Source organism: Bicyclus anynana, chromosome 18 (genome assembly GCF_947172395.1).
Source record: "Bicyclus anynana chromosome 18, ilBicAnyn1.1, whole genome shotgun sequence".
In the NCBI taxonomy this organism is placed as follows: Eukaryota; Metazoa; Arthropoda; class Insecta; order Lepidoptera; family Nymphalidae; genus Bicyclus; species Bicyclus anynana.
In genome coordinates this window covers 10,467,038-10,480,188 of record NC_069100.1, presented here as the reverse complement: position 1 = coordinate 10,480,188, position 13,151 = coordinate 10,467,038, and the positions used below count along the sequence as shown (strand labels likewise).

Sequence of the window (13,151 nt, the reverse complement as noted above, 5' to 3'; positions counted from 1 at the left end):
CGTCTTTGCCGATAGGGTGGTAACGAGGCACGGCCGAAGCTTCCCACCACCCTTCCCACCTGAACCAATTAAGAAAACCTCGGCCTAGCCGGCGATCGAACCCAGGACATCCGTCTTGTAAATCCACCGCGCATACCTCTGCGCCACGGAGGCCGTCGAAAACGGTGGTCAGTGGCTCAGGATTGTGATTTTTGGAAGTTCCTAAAAAGGCCCATTTCTACTAATATGATGATGATGATCTATGAGCCCTACCCTAACTCAAAAATACTCTACATCTCGGCAAAAGCCTACGATCTAGATTGGCAATCATTTGTAAGCTAATAAACGACAGCGTCGAGGCGAGAAATTCAATAATGGTTTATCATATTAAGCAGACAAGAGGCAGTTTTCCAGATTGGTGACTTGGAAAATATCCTTCGAATGTGTACCTACTCAATATAAATAGACTATTCCCACACTTAAAGTAGTTATCTGATTGGTTTAGCTGTAATTTCCTATAAAAGGAGGCTTGGGAGTTTTCAATGTTTTCATACTGTTACTATCGCGTTAACGTAAACGCGAATTTGTATGGAATTGAAACAGTTGTGCAGTAGTGCCACTAGATGGCGCTGTTTCAATTCCTTAGAAATTCGCGTTTACTTTAACGCGATCGTCACAGTTGAAACACTTTTAAAACTGCCACTAGGCCCTCCGAACGACTTTCGAAGGCGCGAACTGTAGCTAGCATAACGACGATAATTGCTTTTCCATAGGTATAATGAAGGTAATGTTTACACACCAAATCTTAACCTAACGTTAGGTTAGTTGATATCATATCTCGAGAAAAAGAGAAATGTCGACCAATAGCGCAACGAAAGCGAGCGATATTTCAACTCTACTGTTTTTGGTCGACAATTCACAGTATGCCTTTCTCACTTAACGTAGGCGTCCACATATCCGCATGAAACGTATCGGACGCATCGCATCAAACGGATTTTAGTGTAGGTACTTTGTATAGAGTCATACAAGAGCGTCCACTGATCCGCATCGTACGGATCGCATCGAACGGATTTTATCCACCGTAAAATTAAAAATCCATTTGATGCGATGCGTACGATGCGGATCTGTGGTCGCCTGCTTATAACGAGATTTATCGTTGACGCATGCCAACCATGCCCACAGAATACAGATGCCTGGGAAACATACAAGACATATAAAGCACTAGCTGACGTTGCGCGGTTTCGCCCGCGTGGTTCCCGTTCCCGTAGTAATATGGGGATAATATATAGCCTATAGCCTTCCTCGATAAATGGGCTATCTAACAATGAAATAATTTTTCAAATCGGTAGTTCCTGAGACCAGCGCGTTCAATCAAACAAACAAACAAATTCTTCAGCTTTATAATATTAGTATAGAAGTATAGATATTGCAATGCTTAAAACTCTTAAAAATGCCTTGTTTGTTCCCTTGCGTCCTTCAACCTGAGGCATAAGTGTTAAACCTTTTAACACTAATTAACACTAAGTACAAAGGTAGATAGATACATTTGAATAGGAAAACTAAATACGGTATGTTGTCGGATATACGTCGGCGACAGATTTTTTTTATTAGCAGACGCCTCGCGGTTTCACCCGCGTAGTTCCCGTTCCCTTGAGAATACGGGGATAAAATATAGCCTATGCATAATATATGATACTTACAAACAACGTGGCTTTCTATTAGTAAAATTATTTTCAAAATCGGTTTAGTAGATTCAGAGATTACTCCAGGGACAACACCACAATCTTTACCTCCTTATAATATTGGTATAGATTACTAATTTACGCATCGCGGTTTCACCCGCGTAGTTCCCGTTCCCTTGAGAATACGGGGATAAAATATAGCCTATGATATTCACAAATAACGTGTCCTTCTATTAGTAAATGTATTTTCAAAATCGTTACATAACATAAACAAAAAAAAACATACATACAGCCGAACGTAGAACCTCCTCCTTTTTGGAAGTCGGTTAAAAACTTACTACAATACACATAATCTTTATAATCTTAGTATCGATCCCCAAGCAAGGACAAAGTTTGTTTCTAAATATACAAAACAAAAGTATGGATAAGTATAGATTTTGCCCATGTGGACGATCCCTGAGCAAGGACAAAGTTTGTTTATAAATAAACAAAACAAATCCAAAGTCCACTGCCGGTGGATGCCATTGGCATATTTGCGGCATATGACAACGAAGCTAATTATACATCTGGGAAGTGCCCACACTTACAATTTACTGTTTGTTGTAGATGGCTCGAAGCCATAGCAACTCCAAATCTTACTAATATTAAAAATGTGAAATTCCATGTATTTGTATGTTTTATTGTTTTTCATTCATTATCAACCCATATTCGGCTCATTGCTGAGTTCGAGTCTCCTCACAGAATGAGAGGGGTTAGCCCAAAAGTCCACCACGCTGGCCCAATGCAGATTGGCAGACTTCATACACGCAGAGAATGAAGTAAATTCTCTGGTATGCAGGTTTCGTCACGATGTTTTTCCTTCACCTTAGTCATTCATTCATAGTTATCTCAATCTATCTGTCTGTTCACTCTGATCTTTTAAAGTACAAAATGCTATAATTATAATGTAGAATCACAGATTAAAGAATAATGGGAAGATAGAGCGCGCGGAACACGACGGTGTCGTACTCGTAGCCGTTCCAAATACGAAACTCAAAAACTTATACATTCTCGACTCAGTACGATACGAATCGTCGCATCAGTAAGTTTCAATATTATTCTAGAAAAATGGCGTCTTATGTTTTTAAATATTTATTAACAGAAACTAAAGAAATATAATGGGGTATTTTTATTGGTAATTGATTATTATATGAATTATGTAATTGTTGTTAGTGGTAAATTTTGAAATACTAATTATGAAAAAACTTTTTTTTACGGATTTGTTTATTATGTTTTATTTTATGTTTCACCGGCACCACTCTGCTTGTAAAGACTCATTCTGGACCATTCTCTATTCTCTGACTATAATGCTAATACGGTGATAGAACTTTTCAAATCAGTCCAGTAATTTCAAAGCCTATTCAATGCAAACAAACAAATAAAATATTTCCTCTTTATAATATTAAGTATAGAAGAATGTAGGTAAGCATAATTGATAAAGATGAAGTGATGATTGATATTATTAAATCATGTTTTTTTAATTCAGTTAGTCCATAATATTGACCAGTTAGCATGACGTAAGCAGCTAGACCGTCGACCCACGACCGGTGAATTGGACTTTGCACGCATTTCGCGTATTTACTAATAAACATGTCCTTGGCTAGACAGAGCAGTCGGTATCGGTAAAACAGTTTTAGGCACTGAACTATAATTTACTGTTTTACCTACTTTACAACTAGTTTTTAAAAAGAGGTCATTCGATTAGTTTTTTTAAATATTTATAACGAAAGTATACAAGCAGTCGTTTAGCATGATCTAAATAGAAGACATTCTATATTATGATGCCCTTTAGTCTATGACTGGTTCTCCAGTCTTAGACCAAGGCACGTTTAGAACACTCTTCAACTTTAAGTTTTCGACCAATTATTATCACCATCTATACTAATATTATAAATGCTAAAGTAAGTCTGTCTGTCTGTTACCTTTTCATGGCTAAGCGGCTGAACCGATCAAGATGAATTTTGGTATAATGGTAAATAGGACCTTGGAGCAAATCATAGGGTACTTTTTGACCCTAAAATAAAAATAAAAGGAGGTGAAATACGGGTTGAAAGTTTGTATGGAAAGTCCTTAAAGAAGTGGGTCAAATTAAGATTCCAAGATTTTCTTACACACATAGTTACAAGTGAAGCTAATATAAGCGTGTTAAAAATAAACTTTCGTTTGTTTGTTGTCTATCACGAATTTGGTTCAAACTTCAACATAGTAAAAAAAAATCTAAAAAATATAATCTAGTTCTTGACGTAAGTAAATAGAATAATTAATCTTTTCAACTACGCAAATAAAAATGTAAATTTTTTTTTATGTAATGAAACAGTTGGAACCGCTTTGGCATCGCATTAACATTATTAAGATCACTCGGGTTGTTTCCACTAGTTTAGACTTCAGCAGATAGTGTTTATAAACAAGTTTTACACATATCTATGTATCAGAAGCGTGCACAAGGTGTGTCCTGCAGTGGACGTCCATCAGCTGATATGATGATGATGATGATGATGATGACTATAGCTTGGCAAACTCGTTCGTAACATTCCCGAAGGTCCGCGCAAGCCGGGAGGGGGGAGCAGTTAGCTGTCAAGTCCAAGTTAAGCTTTAAAGCTACCTATAATGGAAATCGCATTTAAGTTTGCATATTTAAACCTACATGCCATTTTTACATATTATCTATACTAATATTATAAAGCTGAAGAGTTTGTTCGTTTGTTTGTTTGCTTGAACGCGCTCATCTCAGGAACTACTGGTACAATTTGAAAGGAAGGAAGGCTATAGGCTATATATTATCTCTGTATTCCTACGGGAACGGGAACCACGCGAGTAAAAACGCGCGGGGTCAGCTAGTAGAATATAAAACTTCAAAATTCTTTCCATTACATCACACATTTGTTTGATCATCACACCTATGTTTGATTTTCATTCGATTTGCACAGGTATGACGATACTCGTATATGATATTTCTAGAGACGTGATAGTGGATATGACATCTGCCTTCGATTCGGAGGGCGTAGATTCGAATCCGGTCAGGAGTATGTATCTCTAACTTTTCAGTTATGTGCATTTTAAGAAATTAAATACCACGTGTCTCAAACGGTGAAAGAAAAACATCGTGAGGAAATCTGCTTACCTAAGAATTTTCTCAATAGGGATGATGACAGTTTTTTAAATTGTATATAAATTAAGAGTATACTAATAGTAAAGCAATTTTGTAAAAGGAACAGGGTATCTGAGATCATTACTTTCGGAGCTACAGGGATTTAAAGAGTCAGATTTGCGGCGCTGCCGCGGATCCCTGAAAAACGCCCCATACAAAATGGCTCGAAATAATGACGTCATAGGCAATGTAATGATCGTTAGATTTGTATGCGCGTTCAAACAAAATTACTGATATCTTTGTTATTTGTGCGTTTATCTTTATAGTTCATATATTAAAAAATGTCACATTTAATGTAAGGAAGCTAAAACTGTATAAATTTTCTTCTAATTACGATAAAAAAAATTTAATAGTTTTTGAAATTTTATAATCTCATTTATTTTGCAAATATCCAGACAATCTTTGCTTTTTATGTATAAATTAGTTAACATTGACCCTATTTACCCGAATGTATCATAAAAATCAATATATTCAAACCTAGTCATCATCCCCATTCTCTAGGTGTGTGAAGTCTGCCAATCCGCATTTGGCTTTGGCTTATAACCCCTCTCATTCTGAGAAAAGACTCGTGCTCAACAGTGAGCCGAATATAGGTTGTCAATGATGATGATTTAGGTTTTTTATGATATATTTAAAGTAGGTAGTATAAGGAGATTGGATTTGGATTTAAAGTAGGTAGTATAAGGAGGATTGAGTCATAAGGAAAACAGTTATTCGAAAAAGAACTGAATTCCACAAAGGCAATGTCACGGTCATCGCGTAGTATTGTTTCACAATTGCCCGTCTTTTTGTAATTATTAAAAAAAATATCGATACATTTGGCCGTCTATTGTTGTCCCTTTTGTAAAAAAAAAATACCAAGAACATAGTTTTTTTAATAATTTAAAAATCCCAAAATAAAGTTTGCAGATTTTTATGTCGTCCTTTTTGATTATAACACAAAGGACGAATAACAAAAGCCGCATAAAAACCCCGCGCTAATGTGACAATGGCAACTTCGTGACTCTGACGCGACGGTGTCACATTGTCGCGGCGCGTCACGAAGCAAGCTTTAACCAATTAACGTCGCGTCACACCCGCCGCATTGACAACGCAAACAGTATTGCGCTGCGCACGATTCTTATGAACAAACAAACAAACAAACAATGCAATATTGCTAATTAGACCGCGGACTTGTATTTAGCTAGACACCGCCTGTTGTAAGAAATCTAACCGTGTCTAATGAATGGATAAAGTTTAGCGACATGAGAAACAAGAGTTGACACAGGCATACGCATGACATAGGCCGAAGGACTTCCCTAGCGCAGTGGTATGCGCGGTGGATTTACATGACGGAGCTCCTGGGCCGACTGAGGTTTTCTTAATTGGTCCAGGTCTGGCTGGTGGGAGGTTTCGTTACCATCAAGCGGCAAAGACATATCGCCAAGCGATTTAGCGTTCCGGATCGATGCCGTGTAGAAACCGAAAGGAGTGTGGATTTTCATCCTCCTCCTAACAAGTTAGCCCGTTTCCATATTAGACTGCATCATCACTTACCATCAGGTGAGATTGTAGTCAAAGGCTAACTTGTAAAGAATAAAAAAAAGGCAGATACAATATTATCATCAGACTATATCAATGGTCCACCGGGCTAGGTTCTGCTATTGAGAATTTACATAGCCTGACCTAGGATTCGAACCCAAGACCTTATCACATAGGTTTACCACTGTACCAACAAGGCAGCTTACATACATACGCAAATAAATATATATCAGCATGCACCCCTCTTTGTTGGGGGCTCAAAAGAAAAAGGTGGTAAATTGATACTAATCTCCTGTGACAGGACGCGCTCATCAAATGTGTTCATTGCTATGGCCTTGATAGCCATTTTGTTTTTTCACTTTATAAATGTTCGGACATCAAGGTTGATGATAAATCCAAACATACTGATATAATCATATTAATCTTCGTGTCACGAATTACTATAAATGATTTGAATTTGTTACAAAATCCTGCATAATAAAAAAATAAGTAATTGTTGAGTCTGGAAATAAAGCAATTTATTGCAAAGTATATTTGTATATCGGTAAGTAGAGCCGTGATAGCCCAGTGGACTCCTCTGCCTCCGATTCCGGAGGGTGTGGGTTCGAATCCGGTTCGGGGCATGCACCTCCCAACTTTTCATCACAGGGTTATAGGGGTACTTAATGCCGAAACCACAGCCCGTGTGTGAGTTTCACAAATCGAAACATCTTTATGAAAACCTATTTCTTATTCTACTTGGACTGTGGCTCAAAACAGACATAGAGTGGGAATATCAAATAGAATGTTATATTAATATACTTTGATCTATTCGTACATACGGTTCTTTTGAAGTGTCGATCTATGTTGTGTCGCCCTAATCTTTATTTAAGCCACTTTACACCGAGAGGTCACAGGTTTCTATGCTCTTTAGATTGAGTATTATATCGCGTACCCACTTCCAACAGAACAGTTTAAAGAGCCTATGGGCATTGTAGTCCCAAGGTGCTGGAGACTCCTAGCCTATATGGACCTATTACATTAATCGGGTTACAGGGAGCCGCTGAATGCCAATATACGAGTAAGAGGCCTTTGTCCAGCAGTGGACGTGCATCGACTGATAGTAATGATAATGATAACTTTTTACTCAGTTTTTACGACTTGTAATATATAAAACACAAAACTCAGTTACTATTATAGTTATACCCATATCACGAAGATATTTAGTAAGGCGATTGAACTGAGAATCGACCAGACGCCCCAAGCGAACACAAGAAAGAAAATTCAAACTTACAATACAAAGGATTTACATTAAAGTCTGTTAACCCTTTGTCTTAAGTACTTAAACAAAACAATACAGATAATAAAGTGGAGTACATGAGTAAATTTTTAAGGAAAACCTGATAAAATCTCGCACGATATTTCTTAATGTCATCGTCCATTGCAAATACTTGACGACAAGGCTCTCAGGGTTTATCAAATACGCAAGACCTGTTTTAAATGGATTAGGTGGGTCGGCCATACTCTACTGATGCCTGACAAGACATTTTAGTTGACAAGAAGCTCTTGAGATCTTTCTCTTCTTTTTTTTTTCTTTTAGAAGCTCGTTCGAGGTACGACACGCATATTTCTGGTGCCAAGCAATTGTTTATTGTTATGCTCCAGCCTAAAGGTATGAGTGTGGTTCCCAGTGTTTAAGATAGTGCAGGAAAGCGATGCAGGTAGCATCGCTTTTATGTTAATTCAATCAAGTTTTATGTTAATTCATCAATTTTTAAACTCCATTAGGGAAAGAGTTTAAATCATTGTTGATATATAGATTTTTAGGCACACCACTACAACCAATTTTTCATCATGATCATCAACCCATATTCGGCTCACTGCTGAGCTCGAGTCTCCTCTCAAGAGTGAGAGTCGTTAGGCCAATAGTCCACCACGCTGGCCCAATGCGGATTGGCAGACTTCACACACGCAGAGAATTAAGATAATTCTCTGGTATGCAGGTTTCCTCACGATGTTTTCCTTCACCGATTGAGACACGTGATATTTAATTTCTTAAAATGCACACAACTGAAAAGTTGGAGGTGCATGCCCCGGACCGGATTCGAACCCACACCCACCGGAATCGGAGGCAGAGGTCATATCCACTGGGCTATCACGGCTCTTTTGATCCAAGCCAATTTTTACTTTGGTCAAAATCTAAATTCTGTAATCAACCTTTTTAACCGACGAAAACAGAGAGAAGGTTAACAATTGGACGAATATATATTTTTTCATGTATGAACACGTGTAACTTTTTACTGAGTAGTTCGATTTAAATATTTTTTTTAATTAGAAAGTCCCATATAAATTTAGAAATAAAAAATTCGACCCTGAGGGTAGGAAAACGGGGGATAAAAACAGCAAAATGATCAATAAGTAAAAAATGTTGCAATGTTATTTTTCCCTTTTTCAGTTTCGTGGGTACGTTAATGTTGTAAAATTGGTTGTTTTTTTTTTTGATAATTATTTTCGGGACAATTATTATTATTGACGGAACAAATGGTCAATATACCTAGGCCCTAGATTCCTAGAGCAATCATAGGACTTCCAGAGAACGCGTTCTAGGCGCTACTCTAAAAAACCTGAAACACAATGAGCCTGTAATTAAACCGACAACCCTTCAGACAGGAAAACAGCAATGCGGCGCTGCGGAAGAAATATGCATGGCGGTAATAGCTACTGCATTACATCCCCGGACAAGCTTTGTTGTTGACTCTATCGTAAGTGGGGTCGCCACAATTTGTCATCTTTTTCCATGTACCTTGGTCTAAGATCCGGCATTAGAAATATATACCCTAAATGGTGATAAATGATAGATAATATACAGTGGCATTGCAAATGCAAGTTGCCTAGTTAAATTGCGGCCAGACACAGTTTTCATACAAAATCTAGGAAAACATGAACTAGAACAAAGGCAACATAATACAGTTAACTGAAGCATAAAATAAGCTTTCATTTAACATATTAGACAACTAAATAACTGATGAGGGTATATAAATAACAGCAACCCCGTAGTTGAATTGTGAAAGCAGGCAACCCTTACGTTTTCAATTCTGTTAGGTAGGTATATATTATATCAACAAGTGTATGATTTTTTTAATGAACCAATGAAAGAAGTAGATTATATAAATTTAATTAAAAAAAACTTATTATTTTATACTATTCGGCCAATTTTACGGCAATTTTACTAGACAACCTATTTACAATATGTCAATGTGAATATTTTCCATCATTTATTTTCTATCCCATCAAATAAATAACAGATGAGGGTATATAGTAACATTACAAATCCATCTCAACATACGCAATACGCAGACTATATCTATCGGTAAAATGATTGTCCAGGAGTAACGCGAGGGTACTTGTTGACAAAGTCGCTTTAAGTGTTTAAGTCTATAAATCAATTATCGCTCGTAAAAAGATCTTTAATCTCCAACCTTGGCAGACAATGACACGTTAAACAAAGAGAGATATCGTAGATAAAGCGCATCGTAAATATTTATTTGATGTACAAATCGATAGAGCCGTATTGATACTTGATAGGGCCATGTGATGATCATGACTGTATCATGATGATATACGTGACTCTGTCATGGATCGCTTATGAAAAAAAATCTTTTTAGTTTCTTAAGGGGAAACATACGGATCACCCGTCGTTTATTGATCATCTTCGCTTGACATCTGATGATATAGATAGGGTTGCCAACCGTACTATAATTATGTATAATTATGTATATACAGAGCGTAAGGGCTACTGGCGCCTGTGTGCGAAAAAGGATTTTGGAGCCTTTTAAGGCTTAAATCTTTTTTTTATGGTAGGTAGGTGCTTGAAATAAAGTAAAGAACTGAACTATCTAACTATCAAAATTAAATGATTTTTTGGGCTCTTGCTTTTGGCGCCCCTAAGGGATGGCGCCCGTGTGCATCGCACACTGCACATATGGTAGCGGGGGCCCTGACTATTATACTATACTGAAAAAACATACTGTATTTTCAATACTGATAATCTAACAAACAAAAAATTTCATTTTAAATCTTTACGAACATTAGTTTTCGACAGATGCGACAGCGTCTAGCCTATCCGAAATTCCGAACCTGTGTATCTGACTGAGTTCCAAACAAATTTAAAAAAAAAGTTTCGGATTCGAACCACCCTCCGAAATCGTAGGCAGAGGCCTTATCCACTGGACTATCACGGCTCTTCTCATATGCCTATATGGATTACATTAGCAGCATATAAGCAGATGTGCCTATTTGGATTGCATTGAGGCTTAAACAAAAAGCACTTGTATCGTCACAACCTATCGAAGATTATCTCGATTGGTTTAAGCCCAGCATAAAGATAACTAACTAAATCTTATTTATCGCCTTTATATGTATATTATGTATTTTGCACTTGTTACTAAGTACTAAGTAGTCATAGCTTTTATAGCCTGACTATAAAGTTAAAAACTTCGCAACGCCTAATGGCAATGCTAATGCACAGTTGGCTAAAACGTACTTGAAACGACCCCAATCTCCATCTTTTATATTTCTCAAGGTCAGCCAAGTACAATTTTTTTATATCTTTTATTTTCCGTAACATAAACACAAACACAAACAACCCTCTCCCTTGCGTCGCGCAGTCGGATAAGGTTTCGCCCCATCAGTCTGTTGCTACAATAGACGAAACGGGAGAGCGTGGTACGCGACGGTATCGGAACTCCAGTGCGGTCAGTGATCATGAAATCATTTTTTTTTTTAAGAAAATTTGCCATATCTTTTTTTACTATACTAATATTATAAAGCTGAAGGGTTTGTTTGTTTGGTTGAACGCGCTAATCTGAGGAACTACTGGTCCGATTTGAAAAATTATTCCAGTGGTAGACAGCCCATTTATCGAGGAAGGCTATAGGCTATACATATATTATCCCCGTATTCCTACGGAAACGGGAACCACTCCGGTGAAACCGCGCGGCGCCAGCTAGTGTGTCTAATATTCCCGTTCCCCTCCAAGTCTGAAAATATGTATTAGGAGTGGATACGACCACTGCGAGATCGAGCCACCACCTCTCGGTGATAAGTCCGGCCCCTTTTCCGCTGAGCTTTTGGATTGTTTTTGTTGAGACTGAGTAGGTGCGTGCCTCGACCTCTTGCGCTGCAATGTCGTGCGTAGTCGCAACGTAGCTGTGGCATACAATGCGTTGATCCGTTGCGACTACATAAGGCAACGCAATAATGAGGTATCAGCCTAACAGGAAAAGTGTGTCGCCGTCTACGCGACCCCACGCACGTAACACATAGCAGTCCAGAGCAGACATTTGACTCACACTGTATTTGCTCACGTCATTACAACTATGAAAACCTGTTTGGCCAACTGGCAAAAATCTGTTTTTATTGCGACAATTTTGAGAAATGGTGTGTGATCACTGTTTCTTGAGAATGTTTGTCGCAATACGTAGCCAGAATTTTGATAACTTGTTTTGTTTGTTACTGATTTCATTGAATGACAAGGTAGCTCTTGACTGCGATCTTACGTCTTAGATAAAGACCCTGCGATAGTTAAACATAGGTACCCCCATATGTTTAAGAGTATGGGTACATAAAATGTATTTGCTTATCTGCTTGACTCCTACCATGGGTAAATATGGTAACCAATTATTATTATTTGGAAAGTAACCTTCCAAAGTCGCGTAAAGGTCCTACTCTAGATCCTCAATAATCCAAATAAAAAAAAAAGTAATTTATTGAAATTTCATATGGGATATCCTGAGGATTCATAACTCCAGTGGCCAGACCGTCAGCTTCGTGGCAATTAATTCTACCCATCTGACGGATTATATTTATACAGCAGGTGAAAACGCACGGCACGACATGTATTACTATAATACCTAACAAGTAGGTATAAATTCGTTATCAGTGTTACTTATCAGTGTTGTTGGAACTTTTTATCGGACCGCAGCGAAAGACCGCGGGAGGCGAAATCGTACGTTACACAAACAGATGATAGCTCGAGGCCTATAAAGGCAAGTGCACACACAACGAGAGCACGTGGATAGCCAGCAGCTTTAGCCATGTTAGATATTACATTTCTCTTACTGAAATATACAAACTGTAGAAATTCATTGGCAGCTATGATGATGATATATTTTTTAATTTACGAAGCGTTAGCATTTGTAGCAACGCGTGAAAACTTGCTACAATTGCAAGAGAATCGATATGTAACATGGCTAAAGCTAATGGCACCAGCCCCTGCATTCTGTAAAGTTACAGCGATGTGACATCGCTCATTTCCATAGCAACTTAGTTGTTGGTGTATTCGCCTATAACAAGTTTTATTAGTTCAAATTCTAATAAAACTTGTTATAGGCGAATATTACATCGGCGAGTATAAAATAGCGGAATCACACCCCAATGACGACACAATCAAAGATGGAAGTGGGTAAACTTGGAAGAGGTACAAGTTTATTCTACCCCAGTATGACTGTACCCTAACTTTTGTTCGCACGTAAGACGTAAATACATCATCATTGGACTTTGTACTATAGACTATACTATATCTTAATGTTAACTTATATATATGGGTATATCTACAAATATACAGAATCAATTTCAAAGCGTTACGTAGCTTACGAGGAATGAATGAAGCTGACATTTTTTTTTCTTTGTCTCTTATATTTTGCGAAGTCACGCTTAGTGGATAACAACCCTACAGGTATAGTTATGTATAAGTTTTCACAGCATATTCTTACGATTTGATTTTACTTTTACTATTTAGTACC

The 13,151-nt window shown here is 37.7% G+C and overlaps 1 protein-coding gene across 1 annotated transcript in view; it reads right to left on the bottom strand.

Annotated features, from left to right (window-relative positions):
* Positions 1-13,151, bottom strand: part of LOC112054343 (pyruvate dehydrogenase (acetyl-transferring) kinase, mitochondrial) — a 47,324-nt gene that overhangs the window by 23,347 nt on the left and 10,826 nt on the right. The gene's annotated exons all lie outside the window — the stretch shown is intronic.